General features: G+C 49.0%; 1 long non-coding RNA gene across 1 annotated transcript; it reads right to left on the reverse strand.

Annotated features, from left to right (window-relative positions):
* Positions 1-8,308: 8,308 nt before the first annotated feature.
* LOC132343877 (uncharacterized) lies at positions 8,309-15,768 on the reverse strand. The gene is made up of 3 exons (XR_009492884.1): positions 15,682-15,768; positions 10,669-10,878; positions 8,309-9,609 (listed from the first exon to the last, which is right to left on the reverse strand). It is a non-coding gene; the product is annotated as an uncharacterized lncRNA (long non-coding RNA).
* Positions 15,769-26,755: the final 10,987 nt, after the last annotated feature.

Here is a 26,755-nt window from a genome sequence, read left to right on the forward strand (position 1 = left end):
GTTCTAGCAAAGGCTATATATTGAGGCACAGACTAAAAACTTCCACGAGATTGTGCTGTGTGATGTCAGAAAGTTGAAGAATTTTAAAAATTTAGTAACTCAACCTGTCTTTAAGATCTGAATGACATCAGCTGGTTTAACTGATTTTTTTCAATGGATTAAAATCATATCTGCATAAATGAGTCTCAACCCTGCCTGTCCTTTAGACTCACCTGGGGATTTAGTTAGTCTGATGGCGGGGCCGTGAAGGGTTTTGTCAGTCTTTCTGCTGCTCATATTCTTAGGCATTCAGGGCAAGTCTAATGTGTGGTCAGGGCTGATAACCCTTCATTTATACTTCACCAAATATCAGGTTAAAAACAGGCCACAGTCCAGCTCTCAGAAACTTGAATATTTGGATCTTGCTGGCTTTGTGTAGATCCAGCCTGAATCTGAGACAACACCTGGGAGTTTTGACTGTTTCTTTGCTGAAACCCAGGCCTGTCATCCCCTAGATGGTCACACAGGTCACTGTGCAAATCAAAAGTCAGTTTGTGCAAAGCAAGTATCTTTTCAATATTTTTAAAATTTCACAGGTAATTCTTGCTCGTTGTAATAGTTCAAATAACTCAGGGGTAAATAAACTTATTTATCTATTTGTTTCAATGTAGCACCCATAGAAATTTCTTCAGTGATCTAGATGGAAGAAAGGGTCAGCAGGGCTGTTGATTGTACCTTTTTTCTTGTCCCTATTTTTGCTAAAAAAAAAAAAAGTGCTAGTTTCTGATTCGTTGTCCACTGTTCAGCAAAGCACTTCCAAGATTCATTTATTTTATTTTGGTTATCCCACGAGGTGTGTGGGATCCTACTTCCCTCACCAGGGATTGAACCTTTACTTCCTAAATTGAAAGCACAGAGTCTTAACCGCTGAATCACCAGGGAAGTCCCAAGGGGTAAATAAATTTTAAAATAATAGCGTTCCCCCTCCTCTCTAACACAACTTCCCTGGTATAACTCATAACTAATGTCAGTGGCAGGGAGCGATTGAAATTCACACACAAGCACGTACAAATATATGAATTCATGTATTACAGTTTTGTTCTTTTTTCTTTCTCCTTTGTCATATATAGAAAAGAGACATCTTTGTATTTTTTCCCCTGCTGTGCTTTATTCACTTAATCTATATCCTGAGAGTTCAGTAAAACCTGGTGGATTAAATACCCTCCTGCAACCTCACTTAAAATGGCAGCAGAGGGACTAAAAAGGACATAAGCTGCAAGGATAAAGAGACAGCAAAGGAGACGAGAACAATAAAATCTCGGAGCTGGAAGGCAGAAGGGGGAGCTGCAGCTGTTTCAGGAAACGGAGAGATGAGAACTGGACCTTGGAGAGAAGCCCCCAAACCCTGCTGCTTTCCAATACAAAACCCAAGGCCGTGGAATCGGGGGCTCGGATCCCACTGCACGTGGGTGTGCAGGGAATGCTGTTGTTTTCCGTCTTCATGTAGCCAGTGTTTCTCACCAAGCGAAGAGTAACTGTTAAATTGTGAACGTGATGCTGAAAAAGAAAGCCCACAGCCAGCAGTGGCATTGTATACAGTTGGAGAATCCAGACTTCAGATTAAACAGCCTGTGTTCAAACCCTGGCTTCATCTCTACCAGTCTTGTAACTTGGGGCCAATTACCTAACTGCTGATATTTAATTTCCTCTCCTGTTTGTTGTTATTCAGTCACTCAGTCGTGTCCAGCTCTTTTCGACCCCTTGGACTGCAGCACACCAGGCTTCCCTGTCCTTCACCATCTCCTGGAGCTTGCTCAAACTCATGTCCATCGAGTTGGTCATGCCATGAAATCATCTCATCCTCTATCGTCCCCTTCGCCTCCTTTCTTCAGTCTTTCCCAGCATCTGGGTCTTTTCTAATGAGTCACCTCTTCGCATCAGATAGTTCAGCTTCAGCATCAGTCCTTCCAATGAATATTCAGGACTGATTTCTTTTAGGATGGACTGGTTGGATCTCCTTGCAGTCCAAGGGACTCTCAAGAGTCTTCTCCAACAGCACAGTTCAAAAGCATCAATTCTCCTACACTCAGACTTCGTTATGGTCCAACTCTCACATCTATACATGACTACCGGAAAAACCATAGCTTTGACTAGACAGACCTTTGTTGGCAAAGTAATGTCTCTGCTTTTTAATATGCTGTCTAGGTTGGTCATAGCTTTTCTTCCAAGGAGCAAGCATCTTTTCATTTCATGGTTGCAGTCACCATCTACAACCTTTCCTGTTAAGAGCTTACTAATTAACATCGTCTCATTGGGTTGTTTCGGGGGTTAGAGGAAATACTCTCTCTTTGTACCAGAGCATGGCACCTGGTCAACAGCAGCAATAATAATAATTAGTAGTAGTAGTAGTAGAAATACTAAACTAGTATTACTGGTACTAGTAGTAGTAGTAGCAGTAGTGGTAACCACAAAAATGAAGAGATCTGATAAAGTGATATCATCGACCAATCTGGTGACTCATAAATGTCAAGGACTTGTACGTGTTCAGTTTGCCCTTTATTATACCAATACTGTGTCAAAAAAGAATCCTATTTCTTATTTTTCTTTCATCCATGGTGAGATGGATTTTTCATTCTACGCATGGCCTTTTGGGAAAAGGCCTAATAGCTTATATCTCTATCTGTAACTATTTCTGAAACACAGCTTCAAGGTTTGAAAGCCTTCTCTTGTCTACTTCTCATTGTTAACATCACATTTAATGGTGTCTGGAAAAGATTCGAGTTCACAGTTTATAGGGGTGATCTGTCTATTCCAGGCATATATAGTACAGGGCAGAGATGGGGCCTGGGTTCAGCAGAGGGTACCACACATTCATGGGAATTCATGGCTCTGGGGCTTGTCCTTCACTGCACTGCAACACTGGAAGTATCGTGAACCAAATACCTGGTTAATGTCGGGGAAGCAATTCTGATACAACGTCTGTTGTCAAGAGATAAGAAAAACACCCCAGATAAGAGTGAGCATGTGGAAGCAGGTGGTTTTCTACTGGCTTAGCATCCCTGGTGTCAGAAGAGGATTCCATCTCCGCCAGGCCAGAGGCACATTCTGAGACGGCTGCGGCAGGGCATAGCTATTATCCTCATGGAGTCAGGGTCTGAGAGACTGGGAATGGTGACAGACAAGAGAGGTGACATTGCTGCTTTTTTACCATTTTACCACCATCCTTACTCCGTAGAGGGAGACAGGAAGGCTGCCTCCGGGGGTCTGTGCATGGGCTTGTCCACGTGGGTATGGCATCGCCACTCTGCCTACTTATCTATCCTCTCCTCAGAAAGCATCCACCAAGCATCACCCCCGGTCTCAAATGATCATCTTAAAAGACACAGACACTCAACAAAAACTGCTGAAAGGAACACACACACGCATGCACACCTCTTCTAACTCAATCATGCTTATGAGTGCTCAGCTCTTTGTGACTCCATAGACTGTATGTAGCCCGCCAGGCTGCTCTGTCCATGGGATTCTCCAGGTGAGAATACTGGATGGGTTGCCATTTCCTTCTCCAGGGGATCTTCCCCCACCCAGGGATCAAACTTCAGTCTCCCGCACTGGCAGACAGATTCCTTACCACTGCGTCACCTGGGAAGTCCCTCTAACTCACAGACAGCACTTTAAAACACATGCAGGATTTTCTTAGATGTTTTGCTATTTGATACCAATAACAACGCTGCATAGAGTACTTTCTTAGAGTTGAGGAAGCCAAAGAGATAAATGGGTGAATGATCTCATAATTAGTAAGTTGTGGAGCCCGCATTTGAAGCCACATCTCTAGAGATGACATATCTTTTCCATGATGCCATGCTGCTGCTTCTAAAGTAATAAGAATAATTGCATATATAAATATTTATTAAGCACTTACTGTGTGCCAAGTATATGGCTCTAAGCACTTCACATATGTTAAGTTATTTAATCCTTAAAACAATCCAGTTTTACAGAGAAGGAAACTGGAGCATAGAGGACTGGAATTTTTTTTCTTCAAAATAATAGATGACTGTCCTGGGAGGTTATGTCACATTCAAAAGGGGTTCAGTATTCTTGAAGACCCCACTTTGAGTTTGTTTTCTACTAAAAGCCAAAGTATTCTGCCAAATTATGTATGTCGTTTCAGTAGCTGAAAGACCTGTTAGCAAATGCCAACCAGATGTTTCTCTGGTTGCTTCCAAGGCTGTGTGGGGCTCTTGAAAGAAGCAACTCCAGAGAGGAGTGACCCCTCTATATAGTGCTCCCCTGACTTTGTAGAAGGGGCAAGGCAGAGATGAGACTCCCCAGGTCTTCTCAAAGTGATGGATGTGCTCGTTTTTGCCTCTGCACACACGTCTTCTTCCTGCCGTTCAAAGTGTTTATGTATCCTCACATCCCTGTCCTCAAGGCCTCAGACACCTGTGATTCCAGTGCCCCCTGCCCCACACCTCAGTCTGTGCACACGTGTCCTACATTACTTCAGAGACTTCCACCCTGTGCCCTGGGCCTCCACCTTCCAAGCCAGGTCCCTAACTTGTCCCTAACTTCTCTCTTTCTGCAGAAATCACTTCAACTCCTCGCCTGTTTGGTTGGCTTCTTTGAGATGCCCTCCAGATCCCTGGCCTTTCGCCCACAGTTCCCACAGCCAGAGCAGCGCCGAGCACTTCTGTAAAGGTCAGTGTTGAATCCCATTTCTGCCAGGTGAGTTCGTCTTCCTCATGAGCTCGGTAGACACCGCTGTCCTATGTGCTCAGAATCTGCACTGAGAACAAGTCCCACGCTCTCTGTTTGACCAAAGGTGTAATTGCCTGCCATAGCGTCCATCTATCTTTCCCTTCTGCTCAGTGCTCCACTGCCCACCCGCATGTATTCACTCGTTCATTTAGGAGACTATGAGCAGGGCACCCGTGAGGAGCTGGAAATACAGCGATGGCTAAGACAGTGAATGTCATTGTCTCCCAGGGAGGCTGTGCATCGTGTGGCTGGTGGACACACGCGAGAGGATGAGAGGCAGCGAAGAGGAGCTCCCAGCTTACACTGGGGCATTGCAAAGACTTCTAAAACAGCGGTCCTCAACCCTGTTGGTGCCAGGAACCAGTTTCGTGGAAGACAGCTTTTCCACAGGTGAGGCAGGGGGATGACTCTCAGAAGGAGCACACAAGTTTTCCCTTGGAAACCGCTCGCGTGACGCGCAGTTCACAGTAGGGTTCAAGATCCTCTGAGAATCTAATGCCGCCACTGATCTGACCGGAGGCGGAGCTCAGGTGGTAATCTGAGCGATGGGGACTGGCTGTAAATACAGACGATGCTTCGCTGCTCACTCACCTGCCGCTCACCTCCTGCTGTGTGGCCGCGTTCCTAACAGGCCTAAGACCATTACTGGTCCATGGCCCCAGGGGTTGGAGACCCTTGTTCTAGGGAATACACGAAGTAGAGAGTGAAGGAGAGGAAGTGTTAGCAGGTCAAATGTGCTTGAGCAAGTGGTTATGAGGACGAAGGAGGTAAGGGCAGAAGGGGCCATTACACACGCACGCGCGTTAATGCACAGGATTGGTACAGCCTTAGGAAGCCAAAAGGCCTTCCTAAGGTCAGAAGCTGAACATTCAAAGGACATGTCCAAAAATGAGGCTGCAAAGATAAGCAGAAGTCAGATCATGCAAAGCCTTATGAGCCATGATAAGGCGACCGGACTATTCTGAGGGCCCTGGGAAGCCGTGAAAGGGTTTTAGGCAGGATGGGATCAGACTCCCCTTTTGGAAAGGTCACTGGCTGGAAAACGAGGAGGAGCCTGGGGTGGAGGGAGGTGATGAGGGGCTGGCTGCACCAACAAACGGAGGCCGCGCCACATGTGTGTGCCCCTAGGGGGCCCCAAGGGCCCACCGGTCACTCAGCTGCCTGGGGAGGTGGCTGACAGTAGCCCTCAGCCCAGTCCCTGTCTGGGAAGAGTCGCCTCCCCCCAGAGCCACGCTGCTCCTCCGGGGCAGCCACGTCAGACGACCGATTGAGGGCATCAAGGCTCAGGCCCTGTGCCCTCGGGACGACTCTGAAGCGCGTCCCAGCCCCAGAGCGTCTGTGGTGCAGCCATGTCCCAGTTCAGGGTCCTCATCCTTCCTTCCCCACCCCCAGGCTCCCCAGGAAACTTCCTGCCTGCTCCACTCAGCATCTCAGAGCCTGTTTCCCAGGAAAGAGCTGGGATCGGGGGTGGTCCAGGGAAGACCTGCATCCCCCACCAGGTGGCCGGCCTGAGGCGGTCCACAGGTGGTGGCGCTCTGTCAGCCCTCGTGAGCTGTGGCCCCACAGCTGTGAAGGCTTGTGGCTGGTGAAGGGGGCTGGGTGGGGTAGGGTGTCCTGGCAGGGCCAATGAATAGCTCCGCTTTTGAGAGGTCAAGGGCATGAGATAATATAATGAAACGAATGAGCCCAACGAAATGAGATGCTTTCTAATGAGTGCCATTGATGCCTCAGAGAAAAACCATACAAAGCCAACTGTGGAATTCAGAGTGCCTTCAAAACAGTATATAAAGAGACTCTTATCTCCTGCATCCAGAAGGCAGGAGAAGCCAGGCCCAGGACTTCATGTGGCAGTAGCCCCAGTCCTCCAGGGCACAGCGGATTCTCAGCCCCAGCAAGTCTGCTGTGTCAGCGCAAGCTCTGATTCAGAAGGCATGGGACCCTGAGGACTGAGACGGGGTCATCTGGGCAGATGTACTTGAAAGCCCCAAAGCCCCAGACCCCTGGAAACCCCCTACCCTGCAGCTGTGGCCCATGGCTTTGCTTAGAGGCTAGCTGAGAGACCACACAGAAGGCTCAGCCTCTCAAGGCAGTGTGTGCCCACTCCCCAGGATGTGCCCTCTCCTCCCCTCTGGGCACCAGGCCAACCTCAGGGGTCAAGTCCTAACACAACCCATCTGGGGAAGCACAGGGCCTGCTAAGGGATGAAGGGGATTGTTCCCCAAAGGAAAGGGCTATGGGATTAGATCGGGGGCGAGGGGGAGCTGACGGGAGGGGGCATCAGACTGGACGAGGGAGAGCTTGCTGATGTGAAAACACGTCTACAGATGTTCTGCACTCAACACCCCGGCAAGGACCCCTGGTGAAGGGGCCAGCACGCTAGCGGGACACGTCTTGGGAGCTCAGAGGAGAGCAGGAGTGCGCGTTCAGTGAGGTAGGAATGCCCGAGTGCTATGGCAGGTGTGGGAGGACAGCCCAAAAGGCCCAGAAGTTCAGCTGCCCGTAGACTTCCTGCGGCAGAAACCCAGGCCCCGACCGGAGGCTTCAGATAGCTGAAAAAGTGTGTTCATATTAGTAGCTTACAGTGAATTCATTCCACTGTGGGGGGAAAAGGTTGGTTGGTTTGTTTTTTATTTGACTGCTGTGTCTTGGTGGCAGCACGCAGGATTTTGTTGCCATGTTCTGGATCTTTATTGTGGCATGTGGAATCCTTTTTTTTTTTTTTTTTTTTTCAGTTGTGATGGGTGGGATCTAGTTCCTTGACTGAGGATTCAACCCAGGCCCCCTGCATTGGGAGCACAATCTTAGCCACTGGACCACCAGGGAAGTCCCAAAACTTTTTAATTTATAAGAAACTTTGTCAGTTCACTTGAGGAAAAATGCCCCTCAGTTCGCTTGAGGAAAAATGCCTTTTGTGGCTCATGATCATTTTGAATATGAAGTATTTACTAAAGGAAATTTTCTTTCCTAAGAGGTCTCAGAATGCAGAATGTTCAATTTTTCTTTTTCAGAGAAAGCTCTCTTCTGTATCTTTCTTGAGAACAAATTTGCTCAATTCTTATCTTCCTGGCTGGTGAATAGGTTTACCCTGGATAGCATTACTGCTTGGCTTTCATTATTCTATTTTCCTGGCTGTGCTGTGTAATTTCTGTCCTTGTGATTTTCCTTGGTATGCCATGTGGATCACATAAGAAGTTTGCTTTGAGGCGTTCGCCATTAGTTTGGCTTCTGGGTAACATTTTCATTTTACCAACCGTGTCTTAGACCGTGTCAAACAGTAATATTGACACAGCAATGCTACAGTGATAACTTACAGGGAGTGAATACTTTGCATCAGGCACTGTTCCCAGGGTTTTCCATATCGACTCATTTCATCTGCACATTGGCCTTGTCTCTAGTCCCCTACCCCTTTAAGAAACCTCTCATAACATAAAGTAGACAGATTGGGAGGCTTCATCTCCAGGTTACAGATGGACACACGGAGCCACAGAGGTCGTCCTGCCTTGCCTGTACGTGAGCCCTTCCCAGGGAAGAAAGCTCAGGCTTTCTCAGACAGTCCCGATAAGGTGGGGCTTGGTGTCAACACTCTGAAGATTTGGTACTCAGAAATCTCACAATATCCACCGCCTACGCCCAACAGATAATGAGTTAGGCTGTGTGGGGTTGCCAACCATGGATGGAAATTTAGGTAACCAGGCCTCTAGTCCTGCCCTAGGAACAGGTAACATTTCCCGTTGGGACTCAGTCTCTCCATCCATCAAATAAGGGTGTAGACCAGATCAGGAATAGCATATTGGTGTCATGAGGGACACTTGGTGCCCACAGATGTGTTTTGTTTAGGCTACCCATTTCATTTTGCTTTGATTTGGTTTTTCAGAGTGAGGGGGTGAATTCCTTTAAGAGGTAGCCAGTTCAAACCATGCTCCATGACACCTTATGGTCTTAAACAAGTCGGAATTACACATTTATGTACTTGCCTGGTGCCTATACTTTTGAGATTACAAATGCAAATGTGGGATTAAATTATCTCTGAGACTCACCAGATCGATCGTGTATATTTCCCTCTGGAGTCCCTGAGCCAAGGAGATGGGAGAGCCCCCAAGTGAGGGGGGCTGTAAATGAGGGAGCAGGAGCAGTTGCTGGCCCTCCACGTTCTTAGTGTCCTGGGATCTGAGGCGCCCAGCCGGCCTTGTCCGGTGCTGCCCGCTCTGCAGCACCAAGGAGAACCTCGCAGCGGCGTGTCCTGGCTGGGAAGCTGGAGAGGTGTGTGGTGCCCTGCTCTCGTTCACAGGAGGTGGGTGATGGGTGGCAGGCCTGCTGCGGGAGGCAGACCTCAGCAACAAACAGAGACACTGTCTGGCAGCCCCTGCAGTTGCTGGGACCCCTGCACCGGGGCATGTGGGAGCCACCTGCAGTCTTCAAACCACATGAGGCTGTGGGAACTGCCCCAGTGGGTGCGGACCAGCCTCACCTGTGTACCGTCGGCCTTGACAGATCCAGCTCACCTCTGGCTTTTGCTCTCTGTGGTTGTCATAGTTACGAGGTTTCGTTTCCCCTGATTCCTCCTCTTCACGGCGGAGGGGCTCAAACCCACTTCTTACCAGGGGCAAACACTGAGGTCACCCCAAGTTTGCGCTGGTAACACCAGTTTGGCCCCATACTTCCTGGAACATAGTAAGGGCCCCATTTCTTTAACATGCATGAACGACCTTGACTTTATCTTAGAGTCTGTCTTCACTTACTTATTCCATGCCCAGCTCTGTGACTGACACAATCAGAGCTGGTATTATCTCTCAAGCAAGATGACATTTCAAAACACACAGGCCTCAGGTGGACGGAGATAATGTCAGGGGAGCTCAGTAGGGTTCCTCTCGGGCCCTAATGAGAAACACAAAGGAGCAAATTATGGAGACTTTCTATAGAGCCCTTTGGCGTGTGCAGGAAGAGAGAGGGGAGGAAAAAAGAATCCTAGCGGTAATAATGGCCTTTTTGAGAGGAGCTAGTGTTATTCATCTGCTCTCGAGTCCAGATTGAGTTCAGTAGGTGAGAGAACACCGTTCTCTCTTGGTGGATTTCTCCATGTGAGCTTTGGGAAAACATTTCAAGCCGAAGAGAGAATTAGATCAGCCAAAGACAGTGTGCACATATACCCCTGGCAGAGGAGCCCGTGAGTGAATTCCGTTCCTTTGTTTTGGCTCTCAGCTAGAATACCATGTTTAAATTAACGTTTTTAACAGCATTATTTAAGCTCTGCCAACATTTTCCAAGCTAGTCTTAAGGTCGGAACTTTGTTTTACTTGTTCATTTCCACAGAGCTTCGTTGAGGTGCAATTGTATATAGGGGAAACTGAGTCCTACAGAGACAATGTGTAAGCGGATTAAAAAAAACCTGTGTACTGTTACATTATTGTGACATAACATACTTGAGAAGCCAAAGGTCCTTGATAAAGTGTTTTTTTTCTTTTCTCGTAAACCTTGTAGCACTGAACATTATACCTTATACATACATAGTAGGCACTCAGTGGATGTAAGTAGCATTGGGTTTATCAAATATTTATTATGTCTTCTACATTTAATTATACAGTTTTGCTAGAGTAAGAATCCTACTCTAATAGCTTCATTCCAACTCAAGTTTTGCAGGGCAGACTTAATTTGCTTAATTTATCGCAAATAGCTCAAAAACTTATGCAATGTTTTGTCATTAACATAAGTCATTGGGAACTAGACCTAGGCTGCACATTCTTCTTACATAGTGCAGTTGGTACGTGGCTTAAAGTTAAGCCAGCAGAATCCTTAAACAGGTTTTTATAAACAGCCTTCTCCTTGATTATTGAATAGCATTAGTCTGATCCTTTAGAGTCCCAGCCATCTTAGAGCTCAAAATAAGCATGTGAACACTGCAAAGCAAAAGAAGAAAAAAAGAAAAAAGAAGCTCACCATCTCACCAGCCGCATGAAGAGGAACTCCATTCCCACTTGTCGGCGTCCAATTGAACCTTTATGAACTGCCAATGCCACACACCCAGAAGGAACTGGATTAAAGACCTACAGGAGATGCCTTATAGATCTTCTTAGACAGGTGCTCTTCACACCTCTGCAGTTTACCTGAGGCTCGCTTCACAGAGTCGTAGAGAGAGCTCTGCCCTTCCTGAAGCACATGAAGTAAAATAAACCCAGAGCTGAAAAAATGAGATGTGCAGATTCAAACCCCAAATTGTGGGAATGACAGACAAAAGGTGGACAGTAAGTCTTTTATTATTATTATTAAAAGCCTGTGTATTGGGGGGATTTCCCTGGTGGTGCAATGGATAAAATTCCACCTGCCAATGCAGGGAACCATGGGTTCGATCCTTGGTCTGGGAAGATTCCACATGCCACAGAGCAACTAAGCCTGTGGGCCACAACTATCAAGCCTGTGGTCTAGAGCCCAGAAACCAACTACTGAGCCCAGATGCCCTACAGCCCATGCTCTGCAACAAGAGAAGTCACTGCAATGAGAAGCCTGCTTCTGCAACTTGAGAAAGGAATGAAGACCCAGTTGCAGCCATAAATAAGTAAATATGAATAAAATTTTAAAAACTCCTGTGTATTTGGCGTTCACTATTTTCGGTGGAGGCCATCATCACTCACTCACTCACTCACGTGTTCACTCATTTGTTCATCCCATCTGGGGGGCACACCTGCTTTGGGGTGCCAGGAGTGTAAGTGGTCTCTGACAGGGCTGTTGGAATGACGCCCTGGCCCGCAAAGCCTGTGAGGGGCCTGGAGATATGAGTCGTGTGGACCCGCCTCACTGATCCGCACCTTGTGTATTTGGAAATATAGGGTCTTTAATTTAGTTTTCCCAGTTGCCCCACAGACTTTAGGTGAGGGTAGATGTGTTAGCCAAAGGAAAGTCTCACTCGGACTAAAATTATTTGTGATTCAAATTCTTTTAAAAAAAAATCCTAAGATTTCAGAAGGAGACTGTTATGGACTGAATTGTGCCCTCCAAAATTTGTATGTTGAAGCCCTAATTCCCAATATGACTGTATTTGGAGATACAGCCTTTGCAGAGGTAATAAGATTATAAGTGATCATAAGGATAGGACCCTAATCTGACGGGACCTATGTCCTTATAAGAAGAGGAAGAGACATCAGAGATCTCTGTGAGGGCAAAGGGAAGGTAGCCTTCTCCAAGCCAGCAGGAGAGGCTTCACCAGAAATCAACCTGCTGGCACCTTGATCTTGGAATTCTAGCTCCTAGAACTATGAGAAAACAAATATCTGTTGCTTAAGCTACCCAGTCTGTGATACTTTATGGCAGCCCTAGCAGACTAACGCAGAAACCTTGCAAAAATCCACTAAACTGTTTTCACAGGATTGTGACACTTAGTACAATGCTGAGCACACAGGGTGGACAATAAGCACTTGCCAAGCAAGGGCTGAAAAAAGAAGCAGTGACCGATTTTTATTTTCTTGGTCTCCAAAACCACTGCGGATGGTTTCTGGAGCCATGAAATTAAAGGACACTTGCTCCTTGGAAGGAAGGCTATGACAAACCTAGACAGTGTATTAAAAAGCAGAGACATCACTTTGCCAGCAAAGGTCCGTTATAGTCAAAGCTATGGTTTTTCCAGTAGTCACGTATGGATGTGAGAGTTGGACTGTAAAGAAGACCGAGTGTCAAAGAATTCATGCTTTGGAACTGTGGTGTTGGAGAAGACTCTTGAGAGTCCCTTGAATTGCAAGATCAAACCAGTCAATCCTAAAGGACGTCAATCCTAAATATTCATTGGAAGGACTGATGCTGAAGCCGAAGCTACAATACTGGGACCACCTGATGGGAAGAGCCAACTCCTTGAAAAAGACCCTGATGCTGGGAAACATTGAAGGTAAAAGGAGAAGAGGGTGACAGAGAATGAGATGGTTAGGTAGCATCACCAACTCAATGGACACGAATTTGAGCAAGCTCTGAGAGATAGTGGAGGACAAAGGAGCCTAGCGTTCTGCAGTCCTTGGGGTCACAGGGCTGGACACAACATAGTGACCAAACAAAGCGACTGGTGAAGAGAGAACTTAGGGCACAGTTCTCTGACAGAACAGAGAACCTGAGCCACGAGGTCCTTCCGTGGGTGGGGAGACAGGGACAGTGGCCCAGTGATGGAGCTTCCTGCTTCCTCTCCCCTCTCTAGAAACCACAGTTGCTCATCCATCTCTACTTTATGGGAAGACTCCAAAAAAGGCTGGATGATGACCCTAAAATAGCTTAAATCTGAAAACAAAAAGAAATGAAACTCTCGATCTCTAGCTCCATGCACTCTCCCCTGCCTGCTTCCTCCTTTTGCTAAAGAGTAAAGAGCAGAATGACAAGTCTGGGTCACCAGCATTTCTTGACCCGTGTGTTCATGGCAGCCCCCTCTTACAGGAAGATGCTCTGTCAGTCCTTTGGGGCCACATGAGTTACACATAATGATCTCTTTGGATATCAAAAAGATAAAGGCAAAACTATAAAGATGGCTTTGCTGGTCTTCTCCTTCCCACCCCTCAAAATGTGCCAGCTGCTCCCAGGTTACCTGATGTCCCTCAGCACATTGATCTGACAAAAGAATCCTTATAAGGTGTTAGCTGCTGCTGCTGCTAAGTCGCTTCAGTCATGTCCGACTCTGTGCGACCCCATAGACGGCAGCCCACAAGGCTCCGCCATCCCTGGGATTCTCCAGGCAAGAACACTGGAGTGGGTTGCCATTTCCTTCTCCCATAAAGCCTTAGAGATTAAGATTAACTAACATCTGCCACACTATAGGTTGGGTTTGACAAAGTTTACACACAGAAGCTATTTCTTTCCTTCTAGGTTTCGTACCTGAAATTTGGAACACTTCCAGCAGATAAATAATGGTGCTTAATCTAGAGACATGGTCCAATTGGCCAGACTTTCTGAATAAAAAGTCCACACACAAGAAAACCCCAAATTAGCATGTTTTCCACGCAGTTGAATGATTTCTATTAAAACAGGATTCATTAAAGTGATAAGTCTATTCACTAATTGTCACATTACTAATATTACCATGATTACACCCTACCCTCCAACTCCCCTCACTAGAACCTTGCCACTGGAAATGATGAGATGTCATAGCACATCATCTCTCTGAACTGAGAGCCACTACTGTAACCAGGCATGACTATCTCATCCTGGTGATGCCACCTGGTGTTACAGTGATTTGTGAACTTGGCTTTGATGAGTGTCTTCTGGCTGAGCCGTGTGGCTTAAGGCAGGTTGGTCAGCCATCAAACCACAAAGAGGCTGCTTGGACATAGCCTCAGGGCTTTTGCTGGGGTGCACTGCTCAGCTGCACACTGCAGCCCTCCAGAGGAACTTTCTGGAGTTTCAGAGGGGATCAGCCTCTGGCCTGTCTCTCTTAACCACTCACAAGACTCACAGCATGATCATTTATGAGGAGAAATCAAACTAATAATATTAACACAGGCCCAACCAGCTCCTTCTCTCTGATCAGCACACTGTATAGGGAGCTAAACTATAAGCAGAAGGTGGCTTAGAGAACCAGGAGCCAGAGCAGAAGGGAGCAGTTAAACCGTTCTGCAATTAAAGCCTTTACCCACATCAGGTTCTGTATATGAGTCAGGTTTCCAGAACCGTGATGCTGGGTAACAAGCCTAACAGCTCAGTGACCTAAAAACAAAACCGTTCATTTTCCATTCACATGTTTTCAGGTAGACTCCAGAGGCTTTATTTCTTCAGGCTGCAGGCAGGGTTCAGGTCATCTCCATGTGTTATCTTATTCTGAAACCAGACTAAAAGGGTTACAGGGGGAACTCTTCTGGCAAATGACAGGAGGCAGGCAAGCTGTGTGAGGCTGTTGAAAGCTCCGCTCACATCATGCACTAGCATTCCATTGGTTGAAGCAGGCCAAAGACAACCAGTGGGGAGTAGATTCCCTCTCAGGGAAGCCACAGTGAAGGGCAGAAAAGGAAGGATGAGCTGTGCACAAATAATGCCACCTGCCCCCCGCAGGCAGCCCGGGAAGTGCCTCTGAGCCACAAGAAGTCCCTGCGATGGGGACCAAGCCAGGGCGTCACTGAATCGCCAGGCAGTGCCGGGCGGGTGGGGGAGGGCCTCTCGGGTGACTTTCCTTCTGCTCAACGGAATCCTTCTATATAGAAGTTATGCATTAAATTCAATTACAGTCCTGCTGACTGACGACTGTCTCTTAAGGTGACTTTGCCTCCTCAGCTCTGACGCAGGAGGTCTCGAGTCCATAATTCAGCTCCAAGGTGAACCTTCTTTCCCTCACTGTCCAGTTGCTTTGGGGTGCTTCTCTATTGCCCCGCTGGCTCCTCCACGAGACAGCTGGACCTCGTGGACAGGGACCATGGATTATTCATCTTAGAATTTGCTGTGGAGACCCAGGTTCGATCCCTGGGTCACGAAGATTTTTGGAGAAGGGAATGGCTACCCACCCCAGTATTCTTGCCTGGAGAATTCCATAGACAGAGGAGCCTGGCAGGCCACAGTCCATAGGGTCGCAAAGAGTCAGACATGACTGAGCTACTAACACACGCATGGCTTGGGTGGTTGTGTCCACCCCAAATTCATATGTTGAGACCTTACCACCAGAGGCAATGTCATTAGAAGATGTCATTAGGAGCCTCTGGGAGGTGATTAGGTCATGAGGATGGAGCTCTGATACATGGGACTTTTGCCGTAATAAAAGAGACCCCCACAGAGCACCCAGCCCCTTCTACCAAGCGAAGAGCCAGGGAGAAGGTGCCGTCTGGGAACCAGGAAGCTCTCACTAAACATCAGATCTGTTGGCGCCATGATCCTGGAGTTCTCAGCTTCCAGAACTCTAAGAAAGATACGTTTGTTGTTCATAAGGCGCCCAGTCTGCAGTATCTTATTATAACAGCCCAAATGTACTAAGACAGGATTTTTCCAACGATCTCAACACACCTATGTGGACTGAGTACTGGCTTCCAGGAGTTTCAGGGACAGTAACGCGACAGCGCCCATCTTCACTGTCTGTGTCCCCACGAAGCACAGGGGAAGGATGATGTCTCGACCTCCAGGGCGTCTGCAGCGCCTAGAACGGTGCTCGTCACAGAGAGAGTTTACTCATGACTGCGAGCGAGTGGGTTGTCGCTCCTCCCCTTGTGAGCTAACAGCGACTCCCTCCCTCCGCTCAGCCTGACAGTCTGAGAATTCTCAAGGGCGTCTCCTGTATCACCGTCCCCGCCAGGACTCTTCTCACCGAGCTCAGAACAGGACGTTCTCTCCCCGACACCTTCTTCCATTGATTTCCCCACTCGCCTCCCTCAGACTCAACAATGGCTGATTCAAGGCCGTGAGTCACGCTGGCCCCAGAGTGAATTCACGAGGCCGGCGTGCGGACGTCACAGGACTCGCACCCCGCAACAAGGTGGGTGCTCTCTCTATCTGCCCGGAGACCAACAAAGAAAAGCTCTTCTGGCTGTCTGGGCGGCCAGAACTCCAGCCCCAGAGCCCCCCCACCCCGTCCCCAGCTGATCACCCACCCAGCCCCCGGCCTTCCTCCCCCCGCACATCTGCGAACGCTGCTCCCCGCCTGAGAGCCCCCGCCCGACCGGGCGTGCCACCCGAGGAGGCCACGGTGTCCCACTCATCTCTGAAGACAGTGCTGTGTCCGTGAGCAGACGCTGTGCCCGCTGCCTGAGCACCATTCAGAAGCGAACACTTGAGCCTCCACTGACTGTTCTGTTCGGCTTTTACTCACTTTTTTTTTTTTTGCTATGCATTCAATAAGGGAGCAGAATGTGCCCTCTTCTCTCCACGTACCTGGTGGGGAGGGGACAGCGTGTTCCCGTTCCTGCTCCCATCTCTGAGGTTAATTGGTGTCCACCAGGTCTGCTGGAGCATTTTCAACAGCATTTTACTGGTCAAGGGGCATCTTTTGATCACAGGAAATCAGATAGAAATGAGAAACAACTTTCACCTCCTGGGCGGCCCTTGGGGTCTCAGCTGCTCCTCCAGCAAAGTGGTCAAGGGGACCACAGTGGACCACATGTGGGCCGAGCAGCCTGGCTCCTGCTATCGGGTTGTTCACTGTCTTTGGCTACGAGAGAGACAGGGACCCAAACAGTGCACTGCCCCCGGGTGGGAGCCCTTAATGCAGTTTCAGAGGAAGCAGGAGATTCCTTGGCCTTTCGATTTCACTTTTTTTTTTTAAATAATTTAATGTATTTATTTTATTTTTTATTGTGCTGGGTCTTTGTTGCTGCGAGGGCTTTTTCTCTAGTTTCAGCGAGCAGGGCTACTCTCTAGTCGTGGTATGCAGGCTTCTCATTGCAGTGGCTTCCCTTCTTGCAGAGCATGGGTTCCAGGCCATGCAGGTTTCAGTAATTGTGGCACGTGGGCTCAGTAATTGCAACTCCCGGGCTCTAGAGCACAGGCTCAGGATTTGTGGTGCATGGGCTTAGTTGCTTCGCAGCATGTGGGATCTTCCCAGATCAGAGATCAAACCTGTGTCTCCTGCATTGGCAGGTGGATTCTTTACCACTGAGCCACCAGGGAAGCCCTCAGTCTCACCTTTTCAGGAAGGTGGAAGAATTCTGATTTAGGTCGAGAATGGCTATCAGAATACCCTCAGGACTCTAGTGGCTGAGCCAGTAGGAGAACACACTGTTGGGTATCAGAAGAATTCTCTCTCCCCTTGGACTCTCCCCATTCCTGTCTTCTTTCCAAAGGTGCCCTTGACGCAGCACAGCAGGCAGCAGCCAAGAACAACAGAACAGCAAATATAAGAGCACTGTACAGCTTCTGATTTCACATGTTATCTTATTTAATCCTCACTACTGATTTACATAGGTGGTGATGTAAGTGGGTCGTTACTGTGCCCGTTTTATAGATGAGAAAACTGAGGCTCACAGAGGGTAAAGGATCTGTCCAAACCTAATGAGCAGGGAAGTCAAGACCCAGCTTTGTCTTGGGTCAGCCTGTCACATGCAGATCATTTCCATCGTTCCAATGCAGGAGGAAGGGTGATGCTGGGACCATGAGGCTGTGCTCATCCACAGCCCTGTGGGGGAGGCTCCTCCCAGCTGTGAACTGAGGGGCACGCAGCACCTACGGGAGGAGCAAGCCATACAAGGGGCGCTTGGGAACCAAGACCTCAGCATCTCAGGGCAGGGAGGCACCCTGGGCCTTCCACAAAGCCATGCTCAGGCTGGCTTACAGGGGCACAGCTGATTATTCTGCTCCAGCAGCTCATTAGTCCCCATTAACTTGGCTAACTGGGAAGTGTACCCTCAGCCTCCCACCAGAGAGGTCCCCTCCACCTCCCCCAAAGTTTTTCCTTATTTCCTAATTAATCCACATCCTGCCACTGCTGCAGTAATTGGAGGGCAAACACTTCAAAACCTTACACTGCGTGAAGATGGCACATTTTAAAAAAATTGCTTCTCCAACCAATAGTGCCCATAATGGAGTTAGAAAAATGAGCCCCTCTCACTAGCCTCTCAGATCCATCTCCCAGGCCTCGGCTTCTTTGTCAGAGGAGTCGTCTTGTTGCTGTTGAGTGTGTCTTGTCGAACATCCAGCCAGGGTTTGGGGGCAGGGAAGGAGTCGGACAGAAATAAAGAGATCTGGGCTCCTTTGTGCTAAGCAGACAGATGCCTGAGAACTTCCCGGTGCTGATAAAAGGAAAGTCTATCTGGTCACGAGGCTAGTCTATTAATTTCGTCAAGCCTACAAAGCAAGTTCCTCATCCGACTATTTTCTTCTTTTCTGATAATTGCTGCAGCGCCTGGCTCTGACAGAAAGAAACTACCGCTCCGCCTTAGAAATAGTTGTGGTGCCAGTGTCCTAATGACACAAGGGTGGCGGCCTTCGTGGAGAAGAGGAGACAAATGTCAATTAGCACAGACTCTTGAATTCGAGCCAGCAGTGTCTCAAAGCCAAGGCCAGCAGCCATGGATCAAGGGATCCTCCAAGACACACAGTTTTGTTTTGCCTTCTCTTAAATTAGCCAATCTCTCTCTATATACATATAAATTGGAACCAGTACAGCCCCACCCCTGCCATCAATTAGTGGTTCCTCTGGAACACAGGATCTAAGACATCCCAAAGCCAGTGTGACCTCCAAACACCACCAAATAAGTTAACAATTTTTAAATACGATTGTCCCTGCATTAGTTCCTCATCTCTGGCCTGAACTCTTTCCTCTCCCTCCCCTGAACAGAGCAGGCCTGCCCTAATGGGTTCTTCTGGAAATTTCCTGGTCTTTAGGATCACAATGGGAGGAATGCAGTTTGGACCCCACTCCCTTCAAGGACCTTGGAGGTCCTGGCTGAAGCCACCAAAGTCACGTCCTTATTTGTCTCCCCCTCCAAGTGCCCCATGTTTCTCTCTCCCCCAAGCCTCTTGTAGATACCTCCCTGCCTGGGGGAGTTGGGGGAGTAAGGAGGCAGTACAGGGGGAGGGGGGCCTCACTCTGTTGGTTGCCGTGGAAACCAAGATTAATTGGGTGCCCTGGATTTCAATTCTGACACTGGCAGCGTGTCTCAGTATTAGTCTTTGGCAATAGTTCTCCCAGATGGCATGACTTTCTCAAATAAAGAATGCCCACGGTCTGCCCTGCTCCACCCAGCATTTCCTTCCCTGTGCGTTGTCGTAAGATTTTCCCTAGAGTGTTACAAACCCTCCAGGAAGTGGTCCACTCTACCCCGGGCAGGATCTAATAAACTGCTCGAAAGGGAAGCATCTGATGTTGTCTGAGACACAAAGTCTACTTGGGTTTAAATTCTCCCCCGGGCACTGGGCTATCTTTTCTGCCAGCAAAACTGAGCAAAAACACAAAGAAGTGAAGCCGCTCACAGGGAACCAGGAAGTCCTCATGCCTCACCTGGTGTTGGTAAGATGTTCACACACTGTAAACTGACTCTACCTAAGCATTTACAGTGTGGACCAGACAGGACGAGTAAGTGAAAATGCTGCCAGTTACGACACAGTGAGGAAACGTGAGGAATCCTGTGATAACTTGAGGACAGGACACATGTCCTGCTCTTCACTCATTCATTCATTCATCCATCTACCCATCCAACCCTCCATCCAGGGTGGGTGATTAGCCCCTTCAGCAATTAGCATAAAGTCAAGTCCACAGTGGGGGTTAATTATGCTGGTAAATGAAGAACCTGCAGAATATACTGTGGACGGAATACCTGCCAGAGCCTCAAGGATGCTCAGACGCGTGCCTCTTGTTCCACTGGCATTATTAAAGGGGTAAGCCAAACCCTCTACTTAGTATGCGTCTGATGAGGTGTCAGAGAAGCTATACAGAATGCAACTGACGCAGGCAAACCAGATGTTCCGGGATATTTTCACTGGAAGAATTCTTCTCACCACTGATCCCCAGCCCATGCCTTGAATTCTGGATCGTCTTTCGGGAACAGCCTTTGAGGTCTGACTGAGGCTGGAGCTGAACAGGTCCTGGTGCTCTGGACACACGGAGGCCCTGGGGAAGGACCCCAGGCAGTTGCTGCCCCTTAGTCCTGTCTGCCCTGTGGTTAATGCAAGCCTTTGTTACTGCTGCTCCCTTATTTCCACTGAACTCACGAGCCACCAAAGCAGATTTGGATCAGCCGTTCCGCTGGACCGGGTGCACGCTTCTTGTTGTCTAAAGCAAACTGAACACCCAAGCAGTGCCTGTCACTCCCGAGGGCTAGACAGCAGCTCCCTTCGACTGAAGCACTGATGCATCAGCGTGTTGGTGCTGGTGTCATGTTGGAGAACAGTCCTCCACTGTGTGAGTTCATTACATTGTGTAAAACCCTCTGACTCTGGTTTGTAATTAAGCTCATTTGTATTGGTTTTTTGGGGGGGTTCTGCATATAAATGCAGAGAAGGCAATGGCACCCCACTCCAGTACTCTTGCCTGGAAAATCCCATGGGTGGAGGAGCCTGGTGGGTTGCAGTCCATGGGGTCGCTAAGATTCGGACACGACTGAGCGACTTCACTTTCACTTTTCACTTTCATGACTTGGAGAAGGAAATGGCACCCCACTCCAGTGTTCTTGCCTGGAGAATCCCAGGGACGGGGGAGCCTGGTAGGAGGCCGTCTATGGGGTCACACAGAGTCGGACACAACTGAAGCAACTTAGCAGCAGCAGCATATAAGTGATATCATACGATATTTGTCTTTCTCTGACTTATTTCACTCAGTACAGCATTCTCTAGGTCCAGGTCCATCCATATTTCTGCAAATGGCATTATTTCATTCTTTTTTGTGGTTGAATAATATTCCATTGTGTATATGCGTGTGTGTTAGGTCGCTTCAGTCGTGTCCAACTCTGTGGGACCCCATGGACTGTAGCCTACTGGCCTCCTCTGTCCATGGGATTCTCCAGGCAAGAATACTAGAATGGGTTGCCACGCCCTCCTCCAGGGGATCTTCCCAGCCCAGGGATCGAATCCACGTATCTTACGTGTCCTGCATTGGCAGCGGGTTCTTTACCACTAGTGCTGCGGGGGAGGCCCTGTGTACATACACCACTTCTTCTTTATCCATTCCTCTGTTGATGGGCATTTCGGTTGCCTCCCTGTCTGGGCTGTTGTAAACAGTACTGCAATGAACACTGGGGTGCATGTATCCTTTCGAACATGTTTCTCTCTGAATATATGTCCAGGAGTGGGGTTGCTGGATCATATAGTAGCTCAATTTTTAGTTTTTTAAGGAACCTCCATACTGTTCTCCACAGTGGCTGCACCAATTTACATTCCCACTGACAGGGTTGGAGGGCTCCCTTCCCGCCCAGGGCCTGAGGGCCCCCTTCCCGATCAGGGTCAGAGGGCCCCCTTCCCGCCCAGGGTCAGAGGGCTCCCTTCTCGCCACACCCTCACTAGCATTTGTTGTTTGTGAATTTTTTTGTTGACAGTCATTCTGACGGGGTGAGGCGATATCTCATTGTAGTCTTGACTTGCATTTCCCTAACAATTAGTGATGTTGAGCATCTTTTCACGTGCCTCTTGGCCATCTGTATGTCTTCTTTGGAGAAATGTCTGTTTAGGTCTTCTGCCCATTTTTGCTTGGGTTGTTTGTTTTTATGATATTAAGCGGCATGAGCTATTTGTAAATTTTGGAGACTAATCCATTGTCTGTCATGTCATTGACAGATACTATTTATAAAACAGAAACAGACTCACAGGCTTAGAAAATGAATTTATGGTTACCAAGGGGGAGGGGTAAGGAAGGATAGTTAGGGAATTTGGGATTGACGTGAACACACTTCTGTATCTACAATGGATAACCAACAAGGCCTGCTGTATAGCACAGGGAACTTTGCTCAATATTACATAACAACCTGAATGGGAAAAGAATTTTAAAAAGAATAGATAAATGTATATGTACAACTGAATCATTTCGCTGTACACCTGAAAGTAACACAGCGTTGTTAATCACTTATACTCCAGCTAAAACAACTAATTGTCAAAACCAAAAAGCCCCCACCTGACCCTATGTCCGGTGGTCCCGCCCCCCGGGCAGAAAGGAGTGGGGAAGGGCAGTCAGGAGACCACGTCGAGTCCCCCGTGTGCTTCATGTGAAGCATCGCAGCCGCTTCTGTCGTGGAGAGCATGACCTGGAGAAGCGAACTCCCACAGCAAAGCCTCCCTCTTCTCCCTCAAGAGAAGCATCACTTCCCCTGGTTTCTAAGGAGGCAGCTGACAGGGCCATTCCTGTCCTGGGGGCTGGTGGGGTGATGTGGGTTAGAAAGCGATGGCCCTGATGCCACAGCAACCTGAAGCACGCAGACGTGTGATTACAACGGCCGCTGCCGTGTCGTGCTCACGTGGCGTATGCCAGGCTCCGGCTAATAAGCTCATCGTCTCAGTTAACTCTGGAGACAGCCTTGTGATAGAGACCGTTCTCCCCACACCAGACCAGGAAATGAGGCTCAGCTCAGTAAAACTTGCCATCCTTGTCAGCCCAGGTCGTCAGTGCTCTGAAGCTGTAACTGCCTCTCACGGGAACAGAGACTGGAAGGGAGTGTGCAAAATAGAAAATGGTGGTGTGCCAACTCCCACGTCCCCATCCCTTTCCTGCGAGTGTGCTGTGTCCTCCGGACGCTCCTGGTGACCCAAGTGCACCTCAACTCTGAGCCATCATCTCCCTCTCCTGGCACCTTTGTCCTCTAACTGAATTTTCTAAGCCAGATACAAATGCCTTGAAGGCGACCTTGCCTCTTGCCACCCGCCATGTCCACTAGGAAATCATCTCTGCCTTGACCCCGCCTTCCTCACGCTCCCTCCTCTCTGACTTGCTCCCTCTCATCACCACACCCTGCCTGGCATCCACATCTGGTCCTGTCAACCCATCTGCCCACAGACTTGGCACAGCTCTCCACCTCCTACCCTGTTGAGACTCTCCACCGAGGCCTTTACGGCCCAGCCTCAGTTTACCCTATAGTCTCATTTACTACCATGGCCCCTCCCTGTCCACACACCGCCTATCCCCCTCCCCTCCCACGGCACCTCCATCCCTCAACAATGCCAAGCCCTTTCAGAGCTCAGCAACCACACCCCGCCCCGGATGGCCACGCTTCCCAAGCTTCTCTCTACCAGGTACACCTCTAAGCACCTCCCCTCCCCAGCTTGACCCCACACTTCAGCAGGGAGGGGCCACCACCCGTCTTTGCCCCCCCACTGCCTGGCTCAGAGAGGGACTGCCGCCTGGGTAAATGAATGCAGCAATCAAGAGGAGCCTGTGGGCACTCCCCGAGCCAGGACCTGGGTGAACTTGAACCAGTTCCAGGCAGTAAAGGAGAAAATGCACAGAACAGCCTGGGGCTCAGAATTAACTACCAGCCTTCTCTTTGTCTGCACCTGATGAAAGTGGAGTTGATGTGCCCTCTGGGTTGGAGGAGGCTGGGTGCCAAGGTGAGCGCCTTCTCAAGCACCCCGGGCACCCGAGTTTCCTTACCTGGATGAGTTGTCCTTGGGCCACGACTGCCCACAGCCTGGTGCTGCCGGCTCCAAGAGCACCCAGGCAGAGGCACGCACCTTCCCCTCCTCCCACCTGCCCAAGGGCTCCTGTGCCTGAACTAAATAGGCAATTACAGGCCCAGATGCAGGCTCTGTTCCTGACTGCACAGTTCTGCCAGGATTGAGGAAAATGTCCTCCAGAAACCATTGAGGACATCAAGTCCTTTGAGAGCCTCTTCATTTGGTTGTTTCCTTCCCTAAGAGGCCAGAAACCCACTCGTGCATCCAATCAGCGGCTATTCTGCTTCAGTGACTATGCAAAGCTGTTCATTCAGTCCCGTGAACATGGAAAATAAGCCGTGAGCATCCCTGGGGGCTCTGTTGGCTACCCACCAGCATCCCCCGTCCAAGCGTGACAGGACCAGAATCCCATGAAACATCAAGCTGGCCACCTTTGCATGGGGCCAGCTTTGGCCGTCCAGACAGTCAGGGTGATCGCATCCCCCATGCCTCAGTGACTGTTCCACGTGACCCAGAATTCAGTGGGTCAGCCCAACATATTCCTGATATTGCCTTGGGAATGGAGGAATGACATAATTTGGAGCAATGACACAGGAAAATTTGCTAGGAAATTCCTGGAGTGGGGAAAAGTTTCCTTGCTTTTCTGAAAGAGTCTGAAGAAGAGATATGGTAGCAGTTGTGAGGGTTAGAACCTGGGAGGCCTTTTTGCCACCATGAGGGAAACTGCTTATAGTCCAGGCTTCTGTACTATCTTGGAGGGCAAAGACTGAATGAAAACAAGGTGCTTGATAACATTGTTGAGCTGCTGAATCAAGCCAACCCTGAAATCCATCCTCCCTCTGAATCTTCCCAGTTCGTGAGTCAGTCAATCCCCTTTGGTGGTGGAGCTAGAATAAGATGAGTTTTCTTTTTCTGACAGTCCTAACAGATTCAATCCAATGGAAAATGCTGGGAAATGGCTTCCTACAAAGGTGGGAGCTCTCTACTAAGAGACAAAAATCTGTGTCACCCTGCACCACGGTCTGCCATCAATAAAAGAGGTAATGCATCAACCTGATGGGCTTCCCTGGGTCAGGAAGATCCCCTGGAGAAGGGAATGGCAACCCATTCCAGTATTCTTGCCTGGAGAATCCCATGGACAGAGGGGCAGTGGAGTGGGAGTGCAGATGTGATCATTGAAAAGTTCCTAGCACATAGTAGGAACTATGTAGATGCTCAAGAAATGATATTCCCTTCCCTTGCCACTTCAAGAGTCAGTTATTCTGGGATTTCATTATAAACAGCAATTGCGATTTTTGCCTTCCTTTCCTGAAATAGTTGCATTTAGGGTCAAATAAAGAGATGTGAAAACACTGAGAAATACAGAAGCCTCCACCTAATTAAGGCACGAATACGGCACTCAAAGGCACTCAGGCTGTGATCCTCCTAAGTTTTTGCCATCCCTGCTGCCACCTCTGTGAAGCCAAGCTCCCACAGCCCCGGTTGTTCTCCTTTGACCTTCCTCACAGGCACAGGAACTGCACATTATATGCCTGAATCCCTGCCAGACCCTATGTGGACAAGGACTGCATCTGCCTCTGCCCTCCACGCATCCATTTAGTATGTAGGGCAGAGGCTGGCCCTCAGTGAACGACTCGAGAGAGAGAGGGAGACTCCCAAGGTCACTGCATATGGCGCCTCTGGGAAATCAGAACAATACACCGCTCTTGACAACTGTAGGTCAGTGGACAGTGTTCTGGCTAGCAGAGAGCTCTCCCAGCTGCCCGGCCAAAGTCCTGGTAAAACCCTCGTTGCCAAGCCAGCGAGTGGCTTCCTGCTGTCATTCTCCACGTGTGACCACGCCTTTCTTTTTGAGCCCCCCCTCACACACACACAGTACATCTCAGTTTCTGCCGCATGTCTCTCCTGGTTCTCTCCCCGCCTCTTCATTTCCCCCACTCCAAAAGCCACAGGGATGGGGAGGGGGCTCTGGGGGGTTGAACACCACCAGGCCTCCCCACCTGGTCTCTTGCTTCTGTTTCCCTTCACACATCAGCTTCTTCCCCTCCCACTGTGATGAGCTTTTTCATTCTAAAAGGAAGGTGCTCAGACACAGCAGCTCGAACCCACACTCTCACAGCTTAGCAGCCCAAGAGGAAGGAATACACCTCCTCTGGCTCCACATTCAGAATCCTAGGGAAGCACTCTGATTGGCCTAGCTTGAGTCATGTGACTGCACCTTGAGCCAATCCCTGAGTTGAGCTGCAATGATTGGCAGCTCCACTAGACTGCCCTGTGGCTGTGATCTGTTTACTCCGGGCTGTTCCCACTTAGCTTGACAGGCGCCTGTCCCTCTCCCATCTCATGTCCCTGCCCCTTCCCTCACACAGCAGCCCTCAGGTGATGAAAGGAACCAGTGAGTGGCATCATCTGTCCTTCCTGATGCCCTCTTCTCACAGGACCACCTCCCAGCCCAGCACTCACTTATTTCTGTTCTTACTCCCAGATTCTCTTGCCCACCGCCCACCTAGGCTTAGAAAGGTTGCAGACCCCTCCTTGCCTGCAAGAAGTGAGCCCCTTCTCTCCAGAGACACGGATTGCACACAGAGAGATGCAAAAAGCAAGTTGAAGAAGAAAAAAGGCAAACTGAGACACAGAGGGGTCTAAAGGCCCAGCAGGGGTTCCGGGAATTACACTGTCATCCTCTCTCTGTGGCCCAGCCTCTGTGACAGCAGAGTCACTCTGCAGTGTTGTTACGTTTCTATCCCAAACCTCTCCCCCAGGGCCCACGGTGAGGCCCGTTTCATCCTTAGTCAGAATCCTGTTCTCCTGTATCTTTTCTGGGGATGTCAAGGCGCTGCACCAATTGTTAGTCTTTAATAACTTAGTGTGTGTTATCTAGTTTCTTAGTTTAGATGGCAGGAGAGCCCAAGCTCTTCTCCCGACAGGTAGGCAACTCGGGATGCTGTTAAGTGTGAAGAAAAAGGCTCTCCTGGGAGAAGAGGTCCTAGGTCCCCAGTGGGGATTCTGAGCAGCCAGAAATCACTGAAAACCTGGGTGCCGAGGAGGAGAAGGC

This window comes from Bos taurus, chromosome 25 (genome assembly GCF_002263795.3).
Source record: "Bos taurus isolate L1 Dominette 01449 registration number 42190680 breed Hereford chromosome 25, ARS-UCD2.0, whole genome shotgun sequence".
Taxonomy (NCBI): domain Eukaryota; kingdom Metazoa; phylum Chordata; class Mammalia; order Artiodactyla; family Bovidae; genus Bos; species Bos taurus.